This window comes from Rhodnius prolixus, unplaced genomic scaffold, assembly GCF_049639745.1.
Source record: "Rhodnius prolixus isolate KJV_2025 unplaced genomic scaffold, Rpr scaffold_6, whole genome shotgun sequence".
In the NCBI taxonomy this organism is placed as follows: Eukaryota; Metazoa; Arthropoda; class Insecta; order Hemiptera; family Reduviidae; genus Rhodnius; species Rhodnius prolixus.
Window position 1 is genome coordinate 11,225,997 of NW_027411634.1, and position 15,057 is coordinate 11,241,053.

General features: G+C 36.8%; 1 protein-coding gene across 13 annotated transcripts in view; it reads left to right on the top strand.

Moving 5' to 3' along the window:
* Prosap (SH3 and multiple ankyrin repeat domains prosap) overlaps positions 1-15,057 on the top strand; it is a 410,412-nt gene that overhangs the window by 52,535 nt on the left and 342,820 nt on the right. For 2 of the 13 annotated variants that reach the window (XM_074140650.1, XM_074140651.1), the window contains exon 1: positions 1,075-1,269. The exons of the other annotated variants lie outside the window; for them this stretch is intronic. The gene's annotated coding sequence lies outside the window, so the exon portion shown is untranslated. Of the gene's footprint in view, positions 1-1,074; positions 1,270-15,057 lie in introns of those variants that run through there. 13 annotated transcript variants of the gene reach the window in all.

The window sequence follows — 15,057 nt, forward strand, 5'->3', positions numbered from 1 at the left end:
GTTATGAGGAGTGGAAGAAACGTCTCCAGCGCTGTGTGGCTTCAGAAGTAAGTTATTTTGAAGGTGACAATATAGAATTGTAATTCTTTTTGAATACAAAAAAATTAAAAAATCAGTCTCATTACTTAATTTACAGACCTCGTACCATACCTAGGTATAAACTACTTAAATTTTTGTGGCTCAAATCAATGGCAGAAAACGTGTCGATTTTATTTCAAATAAAGTAATAAAAATAGTAAAATTATGATTAGAAATATGTACTGATTGAAAAAAATGCACTATATGCAATGTGCATAATGAGTGTAGATAAATTATATAATATAATATCGGACGATCTAATGTAAAGGACATTTTTTTATGTGTTTTACAATTTCAAGGACAAACTAGTTGTAACATAATGTTCTGCAGTCGCTTGGGATTGTGCTCTCCTTCCGCTCGTCGATTGGAGAAAATATAGGACTGAAAAAAAACTATTCAGGTAGATGAAGAAAAAGAAAGAGTAGATATTCTGCGATGTCCTTCAGAATATCAGAAAAATATATAAATTGTTTTTGATTTATGTAAGACAAGTGTAGATTAAGAGTATAAAGATAAGCTAGAAAGTCATCATAAATGGATTATCACACAAAGAACGGTCTGTCAATCTGGACCTGGAAGAAATTATGTATTTGTATAATTTTTAACAAGCTTAGGTGCAGCTTTCAATTAATTTTAAGTAACTAATTCCAAATTTGGTATCCAAATGTAACAATATATCTTGCAGGTCCGTCAATTAATTTGAATACAAACATGCGGCACATTATTTACTCTCAAAAACAACATCAAGCTTCAGTATTTTAAAAGAAAGAGAAATAATTACATGTATCTGTAAAAAGAAAATGTGGTTCAAATCATTAAGTAGTATTTAATGTCAAAATTACACAATTAAAACTTTTATTTAAAATATATATATGAGTATAAGTTTTAATAATCCCTTGTTCTGTTTAATATGTATAAAAGTAGGTTGGCAGTACTGCTGAATTCAGCTGATTTCTCCGCCAGTACCATTGTGTTGTTTGTAAGTGTTGTGCCTAGTTCGGTTTCTTACAATAAACTATGTTTAAATTAATTTAGTGATTTAGTTTATTGTTGTGAATAATGTTTAGTTTTATTAAATTAAATGTTGTGTATGTGCTTCGTAGTAAAACAAAAACAGTTCGTTTTCAAGTTGTGTAGCAAGTAATAAGTGCTTAAAGTGATGGCTGTAACCTCTTAGCTGATTACAAAATGGTATTTATTCTAAAAACTTAGTTATTTAAATTTTGAGTTTCTAACTCTTTAAAATTTCAATTATTTCTTTACCAAAGTATTAATCAGATTAAGCTTCTTACTTTACCAGGTTTCAATCTTGTAGGTAGTGTTTTCATTATTTCTGTAACTGCTGTTATTTGTTAATAGATTTGTTCAAATTGATACTTGTCTTTGTGTTGACACTATAAGAATATTAAACTATAAAAATATTTTCGAGTACTGAACTCTTTTTTAAGTGTGATTTTATTTTTTTATCCAATTAATTTTTACGATTAATGTTGAATTAGATAGATACATTGTTAGTGCTTTTAGTGGCCGCTTGAGGGCAGTGATTGCCATCATTTATTTTATAACCTCTATTTTGTTTTACTATTATTTTATTATTTCTTTAATTGCTCAATTTAAATTTAGAAATTATTTAATTGTATTAATTTTATTTTTTTTCTGTTACAGGTGAGTAATGGAAATTGTAGCAGTTATGTTTGCTGTCATTCAGGGTTATTCCAAAAATAATCATTTAACCATAAATGATATTTGGATATATTTAAATCAAGTTTGTTTTCAAATCATAGAAGGTGCGTATTTTTTAATTTTGTTTTGTTTGATCCTAATTGTTGTTCCTTAGTTTTGCACCCAGTTCTGGGTAGCCATTGTGATGAAGCGAGCCCACACTAGGTTTGAAGTGAAGATTTGTTTTGTGGTAGTTGACATATAAATGGTGGGATAAGAACATTACACTGAATGTGGTTACTAAATGTATATAATATACAATAAAACTAGATAAGGACAGCGATGTAGCTAGGAATTGGTAGAAGCAAAAGAAATATAATATTTTGGTCAGCAATATTGCCCAATTTAGATAGCTCCATTTGTCTTATTTAATGGTATTGTCCATAGCTTTAGTTATCCTAGCAAACTTAGGCCGGCAATAGTATCACCCCCAAAGAAACATGATTATAGTCTGGGAGGGTTAAGCGGAATGCTGCCTCCTCTCGTTATATTGCAGATAATAACACACGACAAAGTACAGTCACGTACAAAATGTATTTAGATAGATCACGTGATTTCCTTGCCGTTTCATTCTCTCTCTGTTTCTTTTGGAAAAGAGAGTCCAATAATCTAGCCTAAATATTGCACGAAATTTGTGTAAACCTAACCAAGGTCGACAGATTAACGTATGTTTGTTATTTTATTTTTTGGTGCTATCTAGGGAAATCAACCTTCGTGTTGAAGAAAAAATATGGTGAGGTGATGTTAAATTTGAAGGACGAGCTACCAAAACATGTGTTTTGCATGTTTAGACTGGTTTTTTTGATTTCCATTCATCGTCAGTGGTTGATTTGACAGTTTGGCGTAGAGAATTTGAGGTTAACAAAACTTTCGTCTTACACTACTGTTGCTAGTAGATATCCGAACGATTGGTGGGAGAGACCTGCTAAGATAAGAGAAGTGTTGTGTGGTATTGTGGGTTTCGATTCCTGGTCTAGGCCTTAGATTTGTTTAAATGTTTGGTAGTTGGACGTAAAGCCTGTCTACAAAAAGTAGGTATTACTTTACACTGCACTTAACTGACTTGAGAGAGGTTTCAGGATGTTTTTTGTCTACAGATACATTTTGAATTTTGTTTGGTTCATTTGACCTTTGCTCTAGTCCTTTCTGATCAAAAATCCGGTTGTACAAATGGATTAGGCTTGTTCGGCTAATCCAAATAATAGTAAAGTTTTCTATTTATAATTCCTGTTCAGTACATCATTTTGTTTTCGATGAAACAAAATGAGTTTCCAGAAGTGATGAATCAATGGCGGTTTCTGTCGCTTAGTAACTAAATAAATTGGAGTACTGAGGGATGCTGGATGATGTTAAAAGTAGAAGAACTTTGGAAGAAGATTGAGTTCTTGTAGGGTTTGGGTTCAGTGAAGCGAGTCCTTGTTACCAAGACGGCAGTACCCTACTACGTAGTTTTCCCTCTATCTAGCCTTGATGGGTAGGGCGCACTCAGGGCGGTGGAAACGATCTTTTAAGACAGTCTCGTCAAGGGAGTTGCTGCCACTTTCTGTCACATGACTGACTACCTGTGTGTGTAAAATGGTGGATGCACAAGAAGTTTGTGTTATACGGTTTCCTACCATTTCAACTTGCCGAGAGTCTCAGATAGCAATTCATGTATATTTCAACTGTTTTCAATTGTTGATTATTGCTAACTTTCTTCGGTGCGGCCGCCATTACCAAGAGGCGAAAGAAATCACCAAGTTTCTATTTACTCCTACAGTTTTATTTGTACTTCAGATGTTATAAACTTTAGTGTATCTGGAATTTTCATCATTTCTATGCCCCACTTCTGAATCTTTGCTTTGAACATTTCTGGCGTACAGTCTTGTGAAGCTTGGTACAATAATCGGAGGGAATGGAGCACCCGTGACTTGTTCTTCCGCAAATCGGGTCGTTTTTTCCCTTACTCTTTCACGGAGTTAAGCAAGCACCTCACGGTAGTAATGTTGATTAGATTATAATCGATATTTTCATCCGTTTTGGATGTGGGAAGGCGACCTGGGCGGTCATCATCTCCGACGTCTTCTCGGCCATCTTGGAAACGCTTGAACCACTTAAAAAACTTGCGCACTTGATAAACATTCATCGCCATAAACTTCTTTTAATAAAATATAAGTTTCAGTAGCGGTTTTATCAAGTTTTGATGTGAAATTTCACGACAATTCGTTGCTCTACTACATGTGTAGTATCATGTTTTTGGCAAACCGAAAGTAACACCTGTAGTACACAAACGACGGTTTCGGTCAGACAGATTTGCTCTACAAACACGTGAGACGCTGCAATCGAAAGAGAAGGCTTTACGTTGCACAGCTGTCGCGGTCGTTAGGATTTGGCGCATGCTTAGTTCTTCTGTAGGAGCATCAGTCTCGTTATTTAATAGCCACACCTCGTATGATGATTGTGAGAGAGGATGAGGTTTCAATTGAATGATTGAAAAGAGATAGAATAATGACTTTGGGGAATATTGAGGTGCGGTCATTAAATTTAAACACAAATTTTGTTACTTTAAACCAACGTTTCGGTTAATATATTACCTTCTTCAGGGTATTGTAAAATTTGTGGAGTTTATTGTTAAGCTGCATCATCATCATCATCTGTTCAACAGTTATGTATGTGAGTTCGTCGCAAAATATGTGAGCAGTTACCACTTTGATTTGTTATTTATTGCTAATTCATTGCAAAGGACTCCTAAAGTTATTGGCCGCTCTGGGCAGTTTTTTCAGTTCAATGCCGGCCTCCGGGGACAGTGTTCTCTCATTACAGAGGACACTGATCTATTATCCAGCAGTCTTAGCTGTTCCTTGGTAAAAAAAAATCTAAGGGCTGCTTGGTTTGAACCCGGAAATTCATCGTGGAAATCTAGTAACTATTCGCATGGCTAATCCGATGCCTAAATTAAAATAGATGATAGAGCTGGTGATAGATTGATGGTTAAAGGCCAGGTATTAATCTGCTGATGTTCCGCACGAATAGGATCGATGTCTGAAACTATTAAGCCTTTAATTTATAGAAACGGATAAGTAGCGCTAATAGGATGGTATCTATATTAAGTCCAACCCTCTGGAGTAACTGCATTATTCTGCATAATTCTGATTACTCACCAAGCTTTGGTCCAATTTATAGTTTTAATGAGGTTTAGGGTTTTGTTTTTTTTTTGGTTTAATTCAGTTCAATTGGAAAATTGGGGGTTGATTTACCTCAGTGGAATTTTCTGAAAATAAGGAAGATCTTTCTGTAAGAAATAATTGAGGTAAAAGAGGTAATGTTTGTTTGGGATGAAAGGAGGAGAAACCAAAATGAGTTTGGTTTTGAAGAGAAGTTTTGTAATGAAGAGCCAGAGCTGAAAAATGCATTTGTAAAAGCAGTTTGTTAGTTTAGTGGGTGAAATGGGTAGGCTGTGATTGTCAAACTACGTTCAAGGAAAACATATTATGCATTTCTGCATGATTAATTACAGCCAAATTGGATCTTGGCCCCCAATAAAATAAACAGTATCTATCGGTCCTTATCCTGCGCTTTCGCCCTCCACTAAGAACAGCATCTATCGCTCCTTATCCTGCGCCTTCCACTGCACTAAGTACGGGATCTCTCGGTCCTTATCCTGCGCCTTCGCCCATCACTATCTTTCGGTCCTTATCCTGTGTCTTCGCCCTCCACTAAGAACAGTATCTCTCGGTCCTTATCTTGCGCCTTCGCCCTCCACTAAGTACAGTATCTCTTGGTCCTTATCCTGCGCCTTCGCCCTTCACTAAGTACAGTATCCCTCCGTCCTTATTCTACTCCTTCGTCCACCAATAAGAACAGTATCTATCGCTCCTTATCCTGCGCCTTCGCCCTGCACTAAGTACAGGATCTCTCGGTCCTTATCTTGCGCCTTCGCCCTTCACTAAGTACAGTATCCCTCCGTCCTTATCCTGTGTCTTCGCCCTCCACTAAGAACAGTATCTCTCGGTCCTTATCTTGCGCCTTCGCCCTCCACTAAGTACAGTATCTCTTGGTCCTTATCCTGCGCCTTCGCCCTTTACTAAGTACAGTATCCCTCCGTCCTTATTCTGCTCCTTCGTCCACCAATAAGAACAGTATCTATCGCTCCTTATCCTGCGCCTTCGCCCTGCACTAAGTACAGTATCTCTTGGTCCTTATCCTGCGCCACTAAGAACAGTATCCCTCCGTCCTTATTCTGCTTCTTCGTCCACCAATAAGAACAGTATCTATCGCTCCCTATCCTGCGCCTTCGCCCTCCACTAAGAACAGTATCCCACCATCCTTATTCTGCTCCATCGCCCTCCATTAAGAACAGTATCTATCGCTCCTTATCCTGCGCCTTCGCCCTTCACTAAGAACAGTATCCCACCATCCTTATTCTGCTCCATCGCCCTCCATTAAGAACAGTATCTATCGCTCCTTATCCTGCGCCTTCGCCCTTCACTAAGTACAGTATCTTTCGGTCCTTATCCTGTGTCTTGGCCCTTCATTCTGGAACTCCCGTCACGCTCTCTTGGTATACCTGTCCACTCGTTCCAACCATCCACTTTTCTGTTACCCATTTTGACGTCAATTCCCGCAGATCTGCTGCACGAATTCCAACCTAACAACATTTAAACAAAAACCACACCAACACCCAAAATACGCATAGAACCTGTTGAGGTAGTTGATGTAATGAACTATTTCGGTTTATTACACCGCACAAGTGAACATTTTGAATAATTCAATAAATGATTGAATTAAAATTAAAATGATTGACAAATTTCCAACAGGGCATTGACACTTCCATAATGGGTAAATCGCATTAACTAATTTAGGACATTTGATGAAAGTTAAGGTAAATGACTCTTAAATATTAAACTCCGTTCTAATCTAGTTGCTTATATAATTTCTAGTTGGCGTGAACCCTTAGGGACCAAGGGTTGAGAGGTGAAGTGACCGACCGTCTCGACCCTTCGCCACCCATTTAATATTACATGCTAATATCTAGCATCCAGACGCGGACCCCTTGTATAGTTATTACTTTCAGTAATAAAGGGGAGAAGGTTGCACATATACCGATCCTGGACGACACAATATCTTTTAGTAAAATCTGATGATGATATTACTAGATAAAAGATAGGTGGCTAGCCTGGTAGAGTTAATGGAATTAACTAAACTTGCATACAAAAGCCACTTTGAAACTTTAATTATATTATCTATGTGGAGCTTAATTTTATCTATAGTGTCCACCTGGGCTAGCCCTAATGTGTTGGAGTTGATGTGCATCTTTCGTGCGCGAATAGTGCATTTAAAAATATAATTACTATTCGAAATTAACTACCCACTGGCTGAATTTATAATTAACAATGATGGAAGTGAATGGTAGATACAAACGAGTGGAGAAGTTACCCCAGTGGTAACACTCCAAAACATTAGACTATTAGTCACTCTCTGCACTTGAGAGATCACGAGGCCACTGTCTCTTAAGGCGACTTGTCCGGGTTATCAGGAAGAGTTCTGGAAGAAAGATTTTTGAGCTAGAGTATTTATATGAGATTTCAGGTTAAAATGAAGTTTTCTGTATCGTGTTTTCAACGACTTGTGTGATAAAAGGAATATTAAAGGTCAGTGTGTATAGTCAGGGTGGAGACATAAAATGGAGCGTTTACAATAGTTCGAAGTATTTTAGATTGTAGAGACTGAATCCTTTGGAGATTGGAGCGTTTGGTTGAACCCTACAGCTCTATTCCTTACACCCAGATTGGTTTTAAAATAATAGAAGTATAAATCAGTCTTTTGTTGTCCAGAGAGAGTTTCGATCTGCGTTTAAGAGTCTTTTAAGTAGTCGATAGCGTCTGTTTAGTTCTGTTCTTTTAAGTCTACTGTAGGGGTTCCAATAAAGTCTTCCGGTCTAAGTAAAGCCCATTGCTGAAAATTTAAATTTATTTTTAATCAAATTTTGCATTTTAAGCTGTAATTACAATACAAGTAATTGGTTAAAACGATTTCTTTAGACCTACTATCGGTGGTTTTGATGTCATCGGCATTACAGTATTTGATAACCAGTATTTTTGCTGCGATATTTCTTCACCGATCACAAGATGTGAATCCTTTTGATGACCGGCGAGATACGATCTGGCCATATCAAAGAATCAAGCACGTTGCATCTCCGGTGTGCGAACCAGCTTCTTTGTATTTGCTTCGTGTAAATCCATATGCTCAAAACAACTCGAAGTTTAGGGTTATCTTTAAGAGTAAAAGCCAGCTTCTCTCTACCTTCCTAGTGCGAAATGTATGAATAGTACGAGACGGTAACTTAATTGAAGTCGAAATCTCTACACCAAACTTATTAATACATCTCTGATGATGCGTGGAAAACCTAAACCGATCAATCAATTGATGTCTTGGACATAATTATTATCATTGACATAAATCCATTTGCCAAAAGTAACCTGATTAGATACTTCTCTAGGTTACGAGGGTCGTTTGAAAAGTCCGTGCAAAGTCAGAGAGATAGCACTACTGGCGCGTATCGAGGTTATGTTTAGTTAGTAGCATCTCTTGGAAGAACACACACCAAGTTTCAGCCAGATCGGTCTATTTCTTTGTGTTTGGCATTCGTTTGAATCGAGGAAGTCGAGTGATTTTCAAAAAATGGACGAAAAAGAATTTCGTGTGTTGATTAAATACTACTTTATGAAAGGCAAAACGCCTCAGGAGACTAAAGAGAAGCTTGATAAACATTATGGTGACTCTGCACCTTCGATTAGAACAGTTTATAAGTGGTTTCAAAATTTTCGGAGTGGCCATATGGGCACAAGTGACGCTGAACGTTCTGGACGCCCTGTTGAGGTTACTACTCCAGAAATCATTGATAAAATCCATGATATGGTAATGGATGACAGAAGAGTGAAGGTGCGTGAGATTGCTAGTGCTGTGGGCATCTCGAATGAACGGGTACATAATATTTTGCATCAACATTTGGACATGACATTAGCTATCCGCAAGATGGGTGCCGCGATTGCTCACGCTTGACCAAAAACGAAATCGTGTGAAGTGTTGCAAGGACGGTTTGCAGCTGTTCCAGAAGAATCTGCAGGACTTTAAGCATTTTTTCGTCACTGTGGATGAAACATGGATACATCAATACACTCCTGAGACCAAAGAACAATCTAAACAATGGGTTACCAAGGGGGAATCTGCGCCAAAAAAGGCGAAGACCGTTCCTTCGGCCGGAAAGATTATGGCGACTGTATTTTGGGATTCGCAAGGAATAATCCTCATCGTCTATCTGGAAAAGGGTAAAACTATTACAGGTGCATATTATTCATCGTTATTGGACCGTTTGAAAACCGAGCTGCAAGAAAAACGCCCACGATTGGCCCACAAAAAAGTCCTTTTCCATGACGACAACGCACCAGCTCATACCTCAGCAGTTGTGGTCTCAAAATTAATGGAAATAGGGTTCCAACTCGTTTCACATCCCCCCTATTCTCCAGGTTTGGCTCCCTCAGACTACTATTTGTTCCCCAATATGAAGAAATGGCTGGCGGGAAAAAGATTTTATTCAAACGAGGAGGTGATTGCAGAAACGAATGGCTATTTTTCAGACTTGGACAAATCCTATTATTCGGAAGGGATCAACAAACTAGAGCAGCGTTGGACGAAGTGTATAAGCCTAAAAGGAGACTATGTTGAAAAATAAAAAAGGTTTACCCCAAAAAATTAAGTAGTTTTTATTTTTGCACTGACTTTTCAAACGACCCTCGTATATCCTCATATTCTCTCTACAAACTGGAAATAAGGATCTTTATAATTTTTGTCTTTATATAACCAACATTACCACTGCCATCTATGGTATTATCATTTCCTCTTCCCCAAATTTAGGAGCCTGGTTTAAGTTAAGAGGAGCCTTTTCCGAGATAACGATCTTTTTCTTTGCTTTGGCTATATTAGGAGGATCCAGGATATTGAGGTCCTGTGAACATGCTGTTATAGTTGTAACTAATTGTTACGGTTTGTTGGGTACTTATCTGGTTTGATGATATGGGTATCGGTGGCAGTCCATCGTTGCTCTCCTCAATATTTCTTGTCTTTAAGGTTTAATTGTGTTTTTAAGTAAATAAATAATAAAAAAAATTAATTATGAAAAAATATACTGAAATTGAATACACCTCACAATTTAATGTTGTTCATTAAAGGCCTGTTCATTAAGTTTAATAATTTTTTTGTGCAATTAGTAGGTCCCCTTTTACTGTAAAATAACCCTGGTTTTAAAAATTTACCATTTTTTTTTTTTTTTTTTTTTAAATCAGGTTTCTCGTATCTCTTTGTAGGTTGCTTTTTTGTATACCTCTAAATTGTGAACTAATTAAAGCGATTGCTGAAAATAATTGAATTCTTTAGTGAAGTGTTTTTTACTCAGGAGTAAAAAAAAATATCAAAATAAAACTCGCTTCTTACTCATCAAATAAATAACTATTGTTTTTGTCGATGTTGTATTCTAAATCATCTAATAATGAGTCGACTATTCTGAGTTTCCTAAAATAAAAAAGAAAAATAGATTTTTCTTAGATCGTGTTGACAAGATTTTCATGTTGTTACATGACGTTTCTTTTCTGTTCGACTAACTGTTCTTTAATTTGGTTTTTTCCATTTTGGGAAGGGGGGAGATAAAGCTGAAGTAAGTGGAGACTGTTCACGGAAACAGTTCGTCTTTTTTTGGGTGAAAATAATTAAAAACTAAAATTTAAAAAAAGGAAACTAAATAAACCTTTTTTTATTCTTTTAATTTGTTTAAAGGGGGGAAAAAGATAAAAAGGTATTGTCTAGGAAGATGAGATTTGGAGAGGGGTAGAAGCATAGAAGAGTCTTTAGAGTGATTTTGTGTATATTTTAGACTTTAGACTTTCTGGTTCATCGCTTCACCCTTTTCTCAATTTTTCTCTTTTATCGCAAAAAAAAATGTTAAAAGAGTGGACTGTCAGCTGGAAAAGATCGATTAAGGAAGGATGTTGCTTTGTGAAAAGTTTCTTCTTAATTTGCCTGTATAAAAATATATTAAATTTCTCGTAAGAAATATGTGCAAAACTTTCTCTTATTCAAAATAAATTAATAATTTTGTGTATAGGCGATGAAATAATAATAATATTAGGAATTGAAATGCACTTTAGAATCATACTTTATCATGGACAGTTCTCGGAGAAGCTTCCATAAAAATTGACTTAACCAGTTAACCCCTTAACGTGCACGCTCGAGTTAACTCGAGCGCGCTAAATTGGCCAAACTGTGCACACTCGAGATAATTCGAGCGGCGTTGTACTTTATGCTGCTATAATTTTTCACATTCGAATATAATCGAGAATTGAAAATAATGAGAAAGCAAAGAAAACCAATCGTTTTATTGATGTTTATCATTTACATGGGATTGCAAGCTATAACACTTACTTAATCGTATAAAATATAGCGGCTTTTTTTCAAAAATACTGTGCATTAAGGGGTTAAGCGTGTTTTTACGAGTATACACGTCAAACCAAATCTCTGTTACGGTACGTTCGACGTGTTTACTCGTTGTTGGAAAAAAATATTAAATTGCCATTAACTATAAAAACTCGTAATTTTAATAAAATACGAGGCATGTCCAGAAAGTAAGTACGTCTGTGCATGATGATCAGAGGAGGGGAAGACCTTGCAATTGTGACGGACGAAATTGTGTTGAAAAAATCGAAAATGCGCTCCGTTACAATCGCAGATTGACTGTGGATGAACTTTCTGCTACACGAAACCATCACAGAAACTCTCGGATATCGAAAAAACTGTCCGCGAGGTGGGTCCCAAAACAACTGATAGACCAACACAAGTTGAATCATGCACAGACGTACGACCGTTTTTTTAATACTCGCGACACCACTTGAATACACTCGTACGATTCATAACTGCATCACCATATGCAGTTTTTACCTCCACTATTAACCTCAACCGGAGTTTTTCCGTTCCAAACGAGATAACGGATGACGCCGAGTATTTCGCACTTGGCGGGAGATTGGATTGATATTTTTTACGAAACTTATTGTCGCGTCGACAGTTCTCAACGTACTGACCTCGAACCGGTCTCGTTGCGGAGGGGAGGAATCAGGCTACACGGCAGTGTAGCCAACATGTCGAAAAAAAAAATCCCTCCGGCCGTGAGAGCCTCAGTACCCTTATTTTCTGGACATGCCTCGTACAATAAGAATCTTATCTTATCTTACCAATAGAACTGCGGCAGGAGCCAGCCAAACGATAAGTGGCTGGTACATGTTTAGCCTTCGCATTGGAGATTGGGAATTACGCACACAAATAGAAGCTCTCAACCCTTAGGCAATGCCGTTTTTTTTTACCTTTTTGATAGAGGTTCAGACCTCACAGTACGAGCATGATTTCATTTTACACAGAATTCAAAGCTCTTTTCTTCCTTGTAAAAGTTCTTGCGTCCCTAGTTAACTACAGCAATGCATACGTGAAGCGGTGCAAGATTTTTGAATGAGCACAGAATTGCTCTGTAATCTGTAAGCCCCTCAGAAATTGCAGAAAAAGTCGCTTGCAGTGACTATATTACGACGTTGTAAACTTTCGGTTGTTTTGCCCTGCGTTCGACGTATACACGTCATTGTCGTGATTTTAATTTCGCACACTGTGGGTTTTTTTTAAAACTAAATTCCACGATTAACTGGTTAAATAGGAACGAGTTAGAAGTTTCTCTAGATAAAATTGTGAAAAACCGGAAATATTAGTACAGTAATGTTACTTTTTTCAGTTGAAATTTTTTAACCTCAAAAAAAGAAATATAAATAAACATTACTCTTTTTTTTATTTATCTTAAAACCGGAAGTAACCGTAGTTTAGAAACGGAATTACCAAGTTGTTTGCTTTTTAAAACTCCTTTTTCTTCTCTCGTTTTAAGACACAAGTAGATCCTTGTGGAATAAATATTTATCATCAACAATTATTTAATATTATGTGAATGTCGTGATATTTTTATTTGGTTACAAAATAGTAGTGTTCTTAAAAAGTAATTCTGGCTTAAATGTTCGAAATTTGAAGAGGATTTGCTAGTTAGGACCCACAGTTGCTAGGCAACGTTTGTTTGTTTACGCGGGTTGATTTAGATTTTCTAATTGGCTGGATAATTTATATTCTATCAGTAATTTTTTCAATCACGCATTGACACAAAAGCAATTTAAATGCTATCTATAACCTTTAGTTTGATCATTACAGTTCTAAAACGCAAATGACGACAAATGCTTTTGTAGTATTTGAAATAAAGCAAAAGTGTTTACAAAATATCAAATAAAATGTATAATTTTACTCAAATTTTGTTTGTTATAAAAATCGACAACCCAAAGCAAATAACCATATTTAGAGTTTTCTTCAGATAAAACACACTTTTATAAGGTTTTGTTCAGTTATGTTTGTAAAAAGAGACTTCCATAGCACTTGATTCGTCCCGTTTTACCCTTAAGCCAACTGAATTTTAAAGATGTTTAGTTTTGAAAATATTCAGTTTAAAATTTTTAAACTTAAACTCTTGTGCAAATGGGCATTAGTGACCCAAGAGCTAGTACGAGGGTCGTTTGAAAAGTCCGTGCAAAAATAAAAACTACTTAATTTTTTGGGGTAAACCTTTTTTATTTTTCAACATAGTCTCCTTTTAGGCTTATACACTTCGTCCAACGCTGCTCTAGTTTGTTGATCCCTTCCGAATAATAGGATTTGTCCAAGTCTGAAAAATAGCCATTCGTTTCTGCAATCACCTCCTCGTTTGAATAAAATCTTTTTCCCGTCAGCCATTTCTTCATATTGGGGAACAAATAGTAGTCCGAGGGAGCCAAGTCTGGAGAATGTGATGTGAAATAAGTTGGAACCCTATTTCCATTAATTTTGCGACCACAACTGCTGAGGTGTGAGCTGGTGCGTTGTCGTGATGGAAAAGGACTTTTTTGTGGGCCAATCGTGGGCGTTTTTCTTGCAGCTCGGTTTTCAAACGGTCCAATAACGATGAATAATATGCACCTGTAATAGTTTTACCCTTTTCCAGATAGTCGATGAGGATTATTCCTTGCGAATCCCAAAATACAGTCGCCATAATCTTTCCGGCCGAAGGAACGGTCTTCGCCTTTTTTGGCGCAGATTCCCCCTTGGTAACCCATTGTTTAGATTGTTCTTTTGTCTCAGGAGTGTAGTGATGTATCCATGTTTCATCCACAGTGACGAAACGACGCTTAAAGTCCTGCGGATTCTTCTGGAACAGCTGCAAACCGTCCTTGCAACACTTCACACGATTTTGTTTTTGGTCAAGCGTGAGCAATCGCGGCACCCATCTTGCGGATAGCTTTGTCATGTCCAAATGTTGATGCAAAATATTATGTATCCGTTCATTCGAGATGCCCACAGCACTAGCAATCATCCATCACCATATCATGGATTTTATCAATGATTTCTGGAGTAGTAACCTCAACAGGGCGTCCAGAACGTTCAGAGTCACTTGTGCCCATATGGCCACTCCGAAAATTTTGAAACCACTTATAAACTGTTCTAATCGAAGGTGCAGAGTCACCATAATGTTTATCAAACTTCTCTTTAGTCTCCTGAGGCGTTTTGCCTTTCATAAAGTAGTGTTTAATCAACACACGAAATTCTTTTTCGTTCATTTGTTGAAAATCACTCGACTTCCTCGATTCAAACGAATGCCAAACACAAAGAAATAGACCGATCTGGCTGAAACTTGGTGTGTGTTCTTCCAAGAGATGCTACTAACTAAACATAACCTCGATACGCGCCAGTAGTGCTATCTCTCTGACTTTGCACGTACTTTTCAAACGACCCTCGTACTAAAAAAAAAAAGAACAAAATGTGACCCACGTCTCAAAAAGGTTCGCCATCTCTGACCTAGATAGTTAGTATGTAGTTCACAACCATATTTTTTGGTTTTTGGTTTTCAATAAACATATTAAAGTTACTAAAACTCTTTCTGCCTTTAAACTCAGAAAAACCTAGAAGAAAAGCTAATTTCTTATTATACCATATTTTTTGGTTTACAAAGCAAAATAACAGAATAACAAAGAAATATAAAGAAGAATAGAAATGCCACCCTTCTGCTGCTCATATTTCCTTCATTTTTATTCCTAGCTTCCTTATTCCTCTGTATATTCCATTCTTGATAATACTTCCTTATGTATTGTACTATAGTAACCATGGGTACGAGTGGCTGGT